The sequence below is a fragment of the Zootoca vivipara genome, chromosome 11 (assembly GCF_965207765.1).
Source record: "Zootoca vivipara chromosome 11, rZooViv2.hap1.1, whole genome shotgun sequence".
NCBI classification, from domain to species: Eukaryota; Metazoa; Chordata; class Lepidosauria; order Squamata; family Lacertidae; genus Zootoca; species Zootoca vivipara.
The window spans coordinates 48978344-48991920 of record NC_142594.1 but is presented as its reverse complement, the minus strand read 5'-3'; the positions used below and the strand labels follow the sequence as shown (position 1 = coordinate 48991920).

Sequence of the window (13577 nt, the reverse complement as noted above, 5' to 3'; positions counted from 1 at the left end):
ATTCCTGTAGCCAAGCTGGTGCCAAACAGATTTCTCTGCTTTCCTTTGGACCACACCAGCCAGGCCAAGAGGGTTTTGTTGTTGTTTTCTGCTCCCTGGGCAGCCCAGGAGCTCCATACACACTGTCCAGACTTGTACCCCGGGGAGGTCACTTGGGTGCTGCTAATGCAGCGGTTTGACTTCACCTTGGAGGCACACTCCGTTGTCTCTCAAGACAGGCAGATGCCAACAACACAGTCAGATGCCAACAGGCAGATGCCAACAACACAGTTCTGGGAATTAAACCTAGAAGAACTATCTGCATACAAAGTGAATTTTCATACAGAATTAAAAAAATAAGAGGTGACATACGTAGAGGTGTATAAAATTATGCATGGTGCAAAGAAAGTGTATAATGAAAAGTGTTTATCCCTCCCTCGTTATACTAGAACTCGGGAACATCCAAAGAAGTTGAATGTTGGAAGATTCAGGAGTTAATTTGTCCATGGCATAGTTAAAGAGGCAGTGATGGCCACCAACTTTAAGGACTTTTAAAGAGGATTAGTCTAGACCAGGCATAGGCAACCTTGGCTCGCCAGATGTTTTGGAACTACAACTCCCATGATCGCTAGCTAACAGGGCCAGTGGTCAGGGATCATGGGAGTTGTAGTTCCAAAACATCTGGAGAGCCAAGGTTGCCTGTGCCTGGTCTAGAGCAGGCATCCCCAAACTTCGGCCCTCCAGATGTTTTGGACTACAATTCCCATCTTCCCCGACCACTGGTCCTGTTAGCTAGGGATCATGGGAGTTGTAGGCCCAAACATCTGGAGGGCCGCAGTTTGGGGATGCCTGGTCTAGAGGAATTAATGGAGAAGAAGGCTGCTAACCCTGATGACTACGTTCAACTTCATTCCAAACCAGGTGGGTGGACTAGGCTGGTTAATGGTGCAACTGGGGTGCTCTGAGCACAGCCTGCTGATGAATCTACCAATGGCCTCTTCTTCATCCTGCTTTATTTTGCAGGAGCCACTGAGAGGCTGGAGGGCCAGGAGGACAAGGCAGCCAAATTAGTCCCAGCTGTGCTTCATTCCAGGTCAGGAAGTCAGGAACACATATCCAAGCAGCGAGTCTGAATAACCGTGTCATGCAGTGGCTCATAGGTCCATGCCATAAATTAGCCCTGCTAATAAAATGTATGCCTTAGTGTACTAATCTGTAGCTCCAATCTGATATAGCTGGCTGTCTACCCTGATTACTCACTGTTCTATTCATGCAGTGCTGGACGTTAAAGGCTGGATATTGCTATTTCAGCCATCAATATAATAAAACAGGGGTTTGCTCCCATTTCACCAAATAGTAGGAAGTTTCAGGGGCAGCCCTGTAAAGGATCAGTTTCCTTGTGAGAGAACAATCTCAATTATCTTTTATTGTAATATTATATTTACAAAAATAGGAAATGAACATGAAGAAGCAGGCAACAGCCAAGACCGATACTGCTGGATTTTAACCCATGTTGGTTTCCCCCATAACAAATAACATGTCATTTGAAACCCTCCTCCCACACCTACAAGGCTCTTTAGCATTTAACTGGTGGAAAACAAAATGTGATTTCTGTCTCCTTCACTAGCTTCTCTCCAACTGTTTCTGTCAAATTCCCACCAAAACAACTACCGTAGTGTGTGTTCAGTAGCAAGCTGCCACCAGTCATCAAAAGCCATCAATACTAATTTAAGGAAGCACCTTTCAGCCAACAGTGTTCACTGAAGAAAGATCTTTTAGCTATTGAATTACAAGAGTCTAGAGAAATTTTTGTCCTCTCACTTGACAGCTATAACAACAGTATTATGAGTATTTCCCTTGCATCTGAAGTTTTGACTGAACAAACATTACCTCTGGCTAATCTGGCTTCTTTTTCACTTGGTGAATAAGCATTTAGACTCCCACGGCAAGCTTCAATTGCAGCTGGAACGAAATAAAAGAGGTATAAAAAAATATATGCATTTGATCCTGCCTTGTTTTGCTTTCAAGAGGCAAAAGGTTTTGGACAAAACCACTATTTATGTTTACAAACAAAATAAACAACCTTATTAAGTTTTAAATGGAGAGAGGATAAGACTACTTCTGATTCCTGTTTTGTGGGGCCAAATCCAAAATGATTAGGAGTGCTATGGTCTTCTGCAGACAATAAAGGCTCTTTTGTTCTTTCTAGGAAGTGGAGCCAGCAATGTTATAAAGGCCTAAGCAGTCAGTCTCAAGCCCCTTCTTAAGCTGATCATAAACAATGAAGTGCCCAGCCATTCGAATTAACTTTCCTAGAGGATTAGCCCCCTGCACAGTGCAAGTCTATCCCATGTGATAAAAGCAAGAGGAGGTCAATATCCAGGAGCAGAGTCTCCAAGTTGTTCAGACTAGTGAGAAATCCTGCTCTGGTCTCCTGCTGTTAAGAAGTTTTGCTACACGTGAATATCTGAACCCTTATGCGCGTCTACCCTGCCTAAGGACCCAGCAGAGACAAATACCTGGGAAATGAGACCTGTTGCTTGGAAACAGAATGTGCATTTTTAAAATGTGTGTGCACCCCACCCTTGTGCCCAGTAAAACCAGCGCTTTGAATTGGGCCCGGAAACTATTGGCAGCCAGTGCAGTTGGGCCAGGATCAGTGGAACATGTTCTATGCTGGCTGCTGAGGAGGAATGAGCCCTTTCTCTAAGACCAGCATGGACATGCAGAAGGCTAGTGGAGAAGGGAGGGGTGGGTCATTCTGTCTCTCCTCAACCAGTCCACTTGGTAGAAACTGTGGCATAGCATTGGTTGCTGGCGTCCAGGGCGGGTGGGTATATGTCGGGCAGTGGGTGCAGCCCATCTAATGCTGTCAGAGTGACCCCACCCCCACCGGAGCAAAGTGGAGCTGCAATGAGCTGCCTGGCTGGCCAATGTGGCCCTTGGCGGGCGGAGAGGAGCACTAGGCCAGGCTATGCTGGGGGCGCCTGCTTCGCGCCTGCTTGAAAATTGTGCACCTGGAGCCACAAGCCCCTGGCACCCCCCAAGCTATGCTCCTGGGTAGAAATGTTTTTCCTAGCCAGTCAAGAGGTTATAAATACCTGCATTTCTATGCAGACTTCAGATGACAACCAACATGGAAATTCAAGCTTCTAGCCTCATGGCACACACACACACACACACACACACACACACACTTGCAGGCTTCTAGCTTTTGTGGACTTACTTGATCAATGCATTGAATGTGTTAGAAAACCCATTATGGACTCCAGGACACCACCGTTCCTCTTCTATTTTTGAAAGTTGTTTCAATACACAAATCTTCCTCACTGGATTTTGGATAATACGTTTGGTACCTCTAATTATAAAGCACCCTTTTCAGCGGTGCAAACATTGCTGCTGGTACAGCTGTTTTAGGAAAGGGTTACCGCCAGCAGCCAGTTCCAGTCAAGCCAGCCATTTCCCAGGGATATTGTTGCATTGTTGGGATTTGAAAAACAACACACACACGCGTTCTAATAACCTAACCTGTTCCCTACTTTGGTGGAAGCTCTTGCTTCATTTGCAGTGAACTGGCCTCTTGCCCAGCCTTGTCTATCTCTAACAATGCATTCCTGAGGGGCTGAATCTAAGCACAAGCCAAAGGATATAAGTGTAAAAGTATATAAACAGGTCTTGGTCAACATCGCTCTTGTTTACACCAGAGATAAATGAGGAAATGGGACCCAAATTGTGAAATTGAAAACAAAATGAAGGAGCAAATAAATGAAATCTACCAGTGGCTGTTTCACATTTCAAAAAGCAACCCTTCTTTTTAGTTTGCAAGATTTGTTTGCAAACTGGCAACTGAAATGGAATGAAGATTGTTGTAATTATTTTTTCAAAGTAGGAAGAGTCTTATAAATAACTCCAGGTTTTTGTTGTTGTTGTTGAAAAAACTACATAGGGTGGGAAAGGAAAGATGACTGGTAAGTAGGAAGATGAAGGTGAGCAAATATCATTTCACATACTTAGAACTTGGTTGCAGCTTGGTTGGCTGCTGAGTGGTGACCAGGTCCAGGGTTACAGCTTGGATGAGACAACCCACCTGTCTCATCCAAGGGAGGTCTGGAGGGTGGAGCCACATGGAGAGGATTTCCCACCCCACCCCACCCCCAGTAATTGTTTTGTTGTCATTTTCCCTGCATACCGTAACAAGACATCCCATTTAATCCAACAGTGTTACAGAATCAAAACATACATAAACTCAGTGCTGGAGACCATTTGTGCCAATAACAATTTTCAAACAGTAGCGGACAGGACGTTTCAGCAGTGGCCACCCATTTGTGGAATGGCACTATCGGGACGCGGGTGGCGCTGTGGGTTAAAACACTGAGCCTCTTGGGCTTTCTGATCAAAAGGTCAGCGGTTCGAATCCCCATGACGGGGTGAGCTCCCATTGCCCAGTCCCAGCTCCTGCCAACCTAGCAGTTCGAAAGCATGTCAAAGTGCAAGTAGATAAATAGGTACTGCTCTGGCGGGAAGGTAAACGGCATTTCTGTGCACTGCTCTGGTTTCGCCAGAAGCAGCTTAGTCATGCTGGCCACATGACCTGGAAAAACTGTTTGCAGAAGTGGACAAACGCTGGCTCCCTTGGCAGGGCCGTCTTGAGCAGATCGCGTGCCCTGGTGCTGAGGGGCGGAGATCGCTCCGCCGCCCGCCCCGCCCTCGCAGGGCGCAATTGGTTTCCGCGCGGCTTTGCCGCGCGGCGCCCTCCTTGTCAGCCCGGCGCCCAGCTTACCAGCCCCCACGCCGTGGTGCACTGCGCCACCGGGGGTCTATGAAGAGCCGGCCCTTTCCCTTGGCCTTTAAAGTGAGATGAGCGCTGCAACCCCTAAGTCGTTCGTGACTGGATTTAATTGTCAGGGGTCCCTTTACCTTTACCACCATGGTCCGTTTTTAGGTGCCAGGCTAATACTTCTTATTGACCCAGGATTTGGGTGGTTAAGTTAGCTGCTTCTGTGGGTCCTCATTTTTTTAGTGGGGTGGCTTAGGGCTTGTACTTATTGTATTGTTGGATGAGCATTTTAAGGAATTTGTATTGCACATTGATTAGAAAATTGGCATTTAATTGATTTTACCTATTTGCATTTTACCCTGTTAAGACCTTTGATTGAGGGTGTGTGTGTGTGGTCAAACACAGTTGATATTAACAGTCACAATCCACTTCAGAAGGCTGCTTGGAAGGATGAAGTAGAAAAAGTGAAATGTTTTGCTGAAGTGAGAAATAATCGTTCCCTTCTCCTGCGCGAAAGGCAGCAGTTAGCTGATTCATAAGCATCTGTTTCCATTCATTCCAGACTGCGTGCCCTGATACTGCTGGATTCCTTTCCAGCGCTGACTAGGGGGCCAAGGAGCGGTTTTGCTGCTAAACATAGCATATATACCATACCCAAGATGACATGGTCTGAATATGGATGGATGCGGGAAGGAGCCTTTTATGAACTTCCTTTAACTCATCTGGTTTTGCAGACAGTCCTCCGACTCAACTTACACAGTGTAATCAGCGGTTTTGCTCTGACGAATGGAATGTGCATCCATACTCTGTCTTCCTCCAAGTGAAACAGGAGAGTCACTTTCTGACCAAGCAGATGGAGCCCCCTTCCAGTCATTCTTAAACCTCAGAGCAGTCCTCACTTCCTTTCTCTTCCTTCATGTGTACATGATCAACAGTATCCCAGGGGTCACCAGCCTGATGCCCAGAGGCCCACCAAGGCCTTGTGCCCATAGAGTGCCCTCTCCCTGCTGAAATCAGCCTGGATAGAAGCCCCATCTAAGCTAGCTTGTTCTTTTTACTTACAGTGGAGGTTGCTGTCCCATCACCAGCAAGCCAGATTCCATTGCCATTCCAGTTGCCTTTTGTATATGTCAGGCATGTCCAACAGGTGGATCGTGATCTACCGGTAGATCACTGGACGTCTGTGGTAGATCACTAGAAGATCAGTGGCTCCCCCCCAAAGAAGCTAAAAAACTTTGGCTCCCCTAAAAAAACTCAACACCTTTGTCCTGCACCCCTAAAATGACTTGAACCACCAAAAACAGCGCTTTCCTTCCTAAGATAAAAGCTCAGTCGCTTTCCTCCTTCCTAAAGCAGCTCAAGAACTTATACGTGAACCCCAAAAAGCAGGGCTTTCCTTCCTAAAAAAACCCTCAACAACTTTGACCTGAACCCCCCAAAAGGGGGTAGATCACTGCCAGTTTTTAACTCTCTGTGTAGATCGCAGTCTCTTGGGAGTTGGCCACCCCTGGTATATGTCATGGGATTGCTCCATCTTGCTCTTCACCTAGGGCATGGGTGTCAAACACAAGGCCCGGGGGCCAAATCCGGCCCGCCAGACCTCGTCATGTGGCCCGCCGAGCGCCCCAGCCAGCAGGACCCAGCAGTGGGACCTTGCTGCTGAAACGCCGTGCCAACAAAGCTGGGGCCGGGGAAATGCTTTTTGCCCCTGGGTCCCTTCACGCTCTTTTCTGGCGCTGAATCAAGGCGGCGACCCCTCCTCCCTTTCTTTCTTCCTCTCTCTCGTTCTTATTCTTTCTTTCCCTCTCCTTCCTTCCTTCTTTATCTCTGTCTTCTCTCCCTCTTTCTTTTTCTTTCATTCTTTATTCCTTCTTTCCTACTCTTCTTTCTTTCACCTCTTTCCTTCCTCTCTCCCTCCTGCTCCCTCTTTTCTTTCTTTATTCCTTCCTTCCTTCCTTTCTTCCTTCCATCCTTCCCAACTTTCTTCCTCTCCCTCATTCTTATTCTTTCTTTCCCTCTACTTCCTTCCTTCTTTCTCCCTTTCCGTCTTCTCTCCCTCTTTCTTTTTCTTTCCTTCTTTATTCCCTTCCTTATTTCCTACTCTTCTTTCTCTCCCCTCTTTCCTTCCTTCCTTCCTTCCTCTCTCCCTCCCACTCCCCCTTCCTTCCTTCCTTCCTCCCCTCCCCTCCCTCTCCCTCTCCTCAGAAACATAGGATGCTGCTTTATACTTCTGGCCCTTAAACCCTGCAACCAGGAGAGCAGCTTCAGTGAGTCAACCTCAGCCAGTCCCTTTGGTGAAGGGTGGTGGCTCACTGGCAGAACATCTGTCCTGCATGCAGAAGGACCCCAGCATCTCCAGGTACTAGTAGCTCTGCAAAGGTCCTGCATGAAACCCTAGCGAGCCTCCACCACCCAGTGCAGTTACCAAAAATCATATTTCAATAAATTGTACAATAATTGTACCTTTGAATATCTACTTGCCATTATTCTGACTATGTTTCTGCTTTCAGAGCTAGTTATTACTTACATTATTACAAAAAACAGTAATAATTGAATGCAGTGACAATAATTTATGAGAATAAAGAGTGGACACGTAGTCCTACAGATACAACCGGCCCTTTGAGGGTGACCAAACTGCTGATGCGGCCCCCGATGAATTTGAGTTTGACACCCCTGACCTAGGGCAAATAAATGAGTTGGGCCAGCTCTGGAAAGACTGCTTGTGGTACAACGGTGTTGCCTTGTTTGCCCCTCATCACACACGGCCTGACACGTGAGCCTGTACAAGCAGTGGTTGAATTCACATGTAACAAAAACCTAGAACGACTTACTGCGCCTGGATGTGAATGAGCGGCATGCTGGTGCACAGTGATGCCTGGCTCCTCCCACTTTGCACCTCCCAGGACGTAAGCGGGGTAAACGAACCCAGGGAGGCTGTGCTACATTAATGTTTTAAAATGCAGATGCGTCATTATATCTCTCAATTCGGATTGAAGTGGATTCGGGGTGGGGTGGGGGAACACATCGAAACACAGTCTTTGGACTCAGCTACATTGTCAAAGAAAAAACAGTTTATATGTGTTGTTTATGCATTATTAACACTGTGACATCAGATGGCGCTGTGGAGTTCCGTTTTTGCCAACCCGATTTCTCATACAAAGTTTGCAATGCGTTTAAACTGAATCGCTTCTTTGGTGTGTCTCGATCCAGCCTCTCTTAAGAAACAACCAAGTAGACACAGGATTGATATGGCTTGTGTGTTACATTGTGTGTCTACTGCTTCCCAAGCCAGCAGTGAGAGTGCACTTGGTGCAAAGTAAACAGCAGTGTATACACAGCCAAAGATTTAACTTCTCGTTGCGTTGCTCATGGTCTGCTGTTCCCTAACAAGCCTCCGTCACTAGCCATCCTTAAGCTGTGGTTTGTTGTTGGCTTACAGATCATGGCTTCTGATGCGACAGGAAGTTGGTTATCCTGGTGGGAGGAGCAAAGTGGGAGACATGATAAAATGTGCTACAAGAAATTGGGTAAGCCCGTCATCAACGTGGATTCTGTGATGGAGGTGAGTGATGTGTCAGATTTTGTTTACCTTTCTTTAAAGACGGGTGGATAGAGCCAGTGGCGGAGGAAGGGGGTGTGGTGGGTGTTGGCCGCCCCAGGTGTCATCACTGAGGGGGAGGGGTGGCAAAATGACAAAAATATGAGTTTTTAAAAAATAAAAAGTGGGCTTCCAAAACTTTTTAGTTCAGTCAACAAACGCAACAAAACGCGGCTGGCACTGGGCGCCACACTGCAGGAGCCAGCACTTACCATGGGGCCTGCAGTGTGCCCAAGCCATGTGTCTTTCCTGGGAGTGACGTGGTGGCTTGGGCGCCTGCAGGCTCAGTGCTGGCTGAAACGGCAGTGTGGAGCTTGCACCTGCCCCTGCCTCTCCCTCAGCTGCCCTACAGCTGAAGGGGAGGCTGTGGAGAGGCTCCGCGCTCCGCTCCGCGCTCCACCCCCTGGCTGCATGTTCTACCCAGCCAGCTACACCGCTGGATAGAACTGGCTGGATGCGCCGAGACAGGCACATGTTGTGCTGAATACACAGAGAGGTGTGCAAGGTGGTTCACTGCAAGTACACGATAGTGTGTGAACTGCCCCATCTTTGGTATGAGCCCCACAAGATTCCAAGAGACATTATGGAATGTGCCAGCTTGCCAATGGTTAACCGTAACCATTAAATGCTGTGAAAGTGACTCAGTGGGTTTGGGGGGAGGCCATCATTGCTAGGGCTGGGAAGGATGGAAAGCAGTTAAGGTGCCTTTCAAATTCCACTGGTACCCCCAAACTATCTGTGAAAACCTCAGGGTTTCTTTCTGTAAACCCAGAAATAACATTTCTGCCACATTTCACCCACCTTTGGGAGCTATAAAGCACTAAGCCAAAGTACAGCCTGAGGTTTTCCATTCCATTATATGATTATTAATTGCAGTGGGGAGGAATAAATGCATGAAAGTTTGCAAAGCACCCTTCTTCTACCCGGAGTAGAGAACAAATGGAATTATAAAGCTCACAGCAGGAGCACCGAATTGCCTCTGGGTTCAGTTTTCACGTCAAACAAAAAGAGACACACATGAACTTGAACCAGCCATTTTATGGTCCTGCTCATATGGCCAGCAGCCTTGTTGCCATTTTCTCAGGAAGCAGAATAACCACTTTACACAGCAGGGTGTTGGGAGATGCCGCGCTGTGGTCTGTTAACATTTCCTGTGGGAAGTCTCCAGGCCAAGTCACAGTTTAGAGCAAAAAGAAGATGGCCCTGCCATGTTTCCACAGGGGACAAGTGTGCTTACACACAAACAAACACCTGAAGGATGGGCATGAACACGTTGCAAACCAATTGCGTGGAATCTTTATTAACCTGAAGGCCACGTGAGTAGCCTTGCTTCTGAACTTCTTGTTTCTTGGACAGGTGGGAAGTGTGAACCAATATGTATGTGGCAGTGGGTGGGTTTGAAAGAGGATTAGACAAATTCATTGAGAATAAGGCTACCACAGACCCTCCAAGTGTCCTTATTTTCCAGGGACAGTCTTGGATTTACAGAAGCCGTCCCGGTTTCTGATTTGATCCTGGAATACCCAACTTTTCCTTAAAAGGTAAAAGGACCCCTGACCATTAGGTCCAGTCATGACCGACTCTGGGGTTGTGGCGCTCATCTCGCTTTATTGGCTGAGGGAGCTGGCGTACAGCTTCCAGGTCATGTGGCCAGCATGACAAAGCTACTTCTGGCAAACCAGAGCAGCACATGGAAATGCCGTTTACCTTCCTGCTTAGAGCGGTACCTATTTATCTACTTGCACTTTGAGGTGCTTTCGAACTGCTAGGTTGGGACTTTTCCTTAGGATGTCCCTATTTTCCTCAGTGAAATGTTGGAGGGAACAGAGTTATGCGACTCCTGAGCCAAGGAGATAAGAAACTATACAACCTTTAGAAGACATATAAATATAGGGAATTTTTTATTGTTTAATGTTTTATTATGTTTTTATATATGTTGGAAGCCAGCCAGAGTGGCTGGGGCAACCAAGTTAGTTGGGTGGCGTATAAATATGATGATGATGATGATGATGATGATGATGATGATGATGATGATATTGGAATAGGATGTCCCTATTTTCACTGGAGAAATGTTGGAGGGTATGCTATCAGTGGCCACAAGCAACAATGCCTTCACTGCTGGAATCAACATACCGGTACCTCAAATACAGCTGCTGGGGATCACAATTGGGGAGAGTGTTGTTGTGTTTAGGTGCTGCTTTTGGGCTTCCCATAGGCATCAGGTTGTCCTCTGTAAGAACAGGATGCTGGGCTAGCTAGATATTTGGTCTAATCCCAGCAGGGCTCTTGTGTAAAGAGACAATGTCACTTTCAGGAGACAGAAAAAAACACCAAACGAAAACAAAGCATTTTACACTTTGAGTTGATGCACACAGGACCCATAAAACAAAAAGAAAGCTCTTGAGTTCTCCTCTGATTACTATTATTACAGGTTCAGATGATCCCATTGTTTTCGTTTCGCCCCGCTGGCCAAGATAACCACGTCCCACTGTGCGAGTCTCAGCACATTCTGCTCCCTGCTTAGTTACATTTCGGAGAAATTGCGATGCTGGAAACTCCAGTCACACAGTCAAACCATTTCAAGTGTTGCAGTCTAAACAGGAGCAGACTAGGTTACAACCAGCTTCTAAAAGAGTTCTTTTTTTTTTTGCTTTCACCTTTCTGAAATTAGAACATGAGGAATATGGATGTGCGGGTTTGCCTTTAGAAAAATGTTTGTACCTTGGATGGCAAGCAAAATTATTCCTGAAGGAAGCTGGGGGCTCAGGAAGCAAGGTGGAAGAGAGCTCTCTGCGCTACACGGCTGGCAATGGCTTTAGGAACCAGCACTACAGTCACTGGCAGGCTTCTGTCTATGTGGCGCCTCTTCAAATGTGTACGAAACTAGCTGATTGGTGCTAAGTAGTACCTGGAATGATAAAGGAGAGCACATTTCCTTGCTCCTATTTCCCCTGTTTTATCCAAATTGATGTAAATTAATGTTCAACAGAAACAGATGAGATTCTCAATTTGTTTCCCTTTATTGTTAATTTGTGAAATTTCAAAGCTGCACAAAACGCTTGAGATGCAATTACAAAAACAAAACAAAGCCATGGCTACTGTACTGCCCAAATCTCAAAGGAATTGATTTTTAAGAGGAAACCTTTGCACTCAACTGGAGGCAGTTTGCTCCTTGCGCATTCCTTCTGCTTTTAAGGCAAGCGGCGCTGTTGCTGAATTTTAACTCAAATGGAATTCCACAGCACTTTTGAGTTTTCGCCTCTCACTGGCACTTGGCATGGAATTCTGCTGGGAATCCACTAGAAACTGACCGTGGTTCCAATGATGATTGGGGGCTGGCTGAGGGCGGTGGGGCAGCGGCCCATAGAATAATAGAACCACAGAACCAAAGAATTGTAGAGTTGGAAAATAATTTTATTATAATTTAAATTTTTATACCCCGCTCATCTGGCTGAGTTTCCTCAGCTACTCTAAAACATCCGTGACAGAAAGCCATCCAACCTCTGCTTAGAAACTTCCAAGGAAGGAGAATCCGCCACTTCCCGAGGGTGTTCCACTGTCACACCTCTTCGTCTGTTCCACTGTCAAACACCTCTTACCATCAGAAAGTTCTTCCTGATGTTTAGTCAAAATCTCTTCTCTTGTCATGTTACCCACGCAAGATCACAGAACTCAAAAGATACACTATTTTCAGGGCCGTGTTTTCAGAGCACCCCAAAATGTGCGTTTTGTGGCGCTGTGGAAGATTGCAGCTCTGAAAAAGCACTGGGGGGCAGGGAGGCGAGATCTCAGCGTGAAATTGTGCGAGGCCATGGTGCCCCAAATGGCCTCCATGCTCTCGCAAGGGAAAATGGAATGTCCCAGTTTTTCCAGGACATTTGAGGGGTATGCCAATGATTAGGCAGAACCACCCTCCTGACACCTGCCATAGTATCCGCCTACCAGGATAGGGCAGGTGGGGGCGCGGTGGTTGCAAGCTTGGGGCTGCAGGGACATACTGGTGGTGGCACCAGAATGCCTCTTCCAGTGCAATCTCGCTGTCGCACTGCACCATCCGGATAAGTTGCAGTGATGCTGGTGTTCAGAGGGCAGATCTGCCCCACCACAAGAGCTGGTATTGGTAGCTTGGGCCCAGAAGAAGAGACTGAGCTGGAAAGTGCCTATAGGAACCACTGGGGAATATATGCTGCCCATGTGGCACCCAGACCTTGGGCTCAGCATTTCTCCTTGTGCTATGCAAGCTGAGGACAGCAGGCATGAGTTCACTTTCAGGGCAGAGTCAACCTAAGGTTAGCCGCAGTGGAGGAAAGGGATTCATTACAGAATGCATTCAGCATGGGATGCCTTCCGTCCTGTTAAACACCCACATTTTGCAAGACTCAGCTGATGATTATTATGATTATTATTTCAAGCACGGAGCGAGTTCTTCCCGTTTTAAATCATTGGCGCTCTCTCTCCCACTTTATTGCTCTTCATTCCTAGTTCCAAATGACAACCTCCTCAAAAAGATGGAATAATAAGAAATAGGTCACTGTTCTATTGAAATCATGTCTGCGAAAAAGCCAAAGCTGTGAATTGCTGACAGATTAGCAAGGCAAGAGGTCATGCTGGAGCCAGAATGTACGGTTCTAAACAGAAATATTTAATGGCACTTGGAGCAATTAAAAAAAGGAGACTAGTGAGCTATCCTGGCCCTGAAAGGAATGCAGTTTGCAAGTGGGAAATAATTTTAGGAGAGTGCGGAATCAGGCACAGAGCATCAGTCCCTGAATCTTGCACTTTGCAGCCCAGTCAGGGTAGCATGAGTCATTCTCTTCCTCTGCCCCAAGCCAGCCTTGGTCACTTATTAAAGGAGGGCTATTTCTTTCTAGATGAGGACATAGAAATTGTCTGACATTGCTTCGGAGACAACTCCCTTAGCCACGGCAGTAGAGAAAGACAAGAGGTTTTAGTAGAAGATGGCTAATGGTCAGAGGTAACTGGGGTTCTAGTTCTAAAACATCTGGAGGGTCATAAATGCTCCATCCTTGATGTAATTGGAGGTGTAGTTTCTTCAGAGTGCTGGAATTTGTGGCTCTGTGTGTAGCTCATTATTCTTTGGGGAAGACTATGACTGTTTACATGGCATAATGTGCCTTATAATGCGCATAGAATATGCACAGAGGCATTGTGTTCTTGGTGTCTGATAGGGGAACTCTTCCTTGGCTTCCTGCCCCTTTCTAG

General features: G+C 46.7%; 1 protein-coding gene across 1 annotated transcript in view; it reads right to left on the bottom strand.

The window, feature by feature from the left end:
• WDR86 (WD repeat domain 86) overlaps window positions 1-3437 on the bottom strand; it is a 30463-nt gene extending 27026 nt beyond the window's left edge. The window contains exons 1-2 of the mRNA XM_035129395.3: window positions 3206-3437; window positions 1870-1941 (exon numbers count right to left, since the gene is read on the bottom strand). The gene's annotated coding sequence lies outside the window, so the exon portion shown is untranslated. The remainder of the gene's footprint in view (window positions 1-1869; window positions 1942-3205) is intronic.
• Window positions 3438-13577: the final 10140 nt, after the last annotated feature.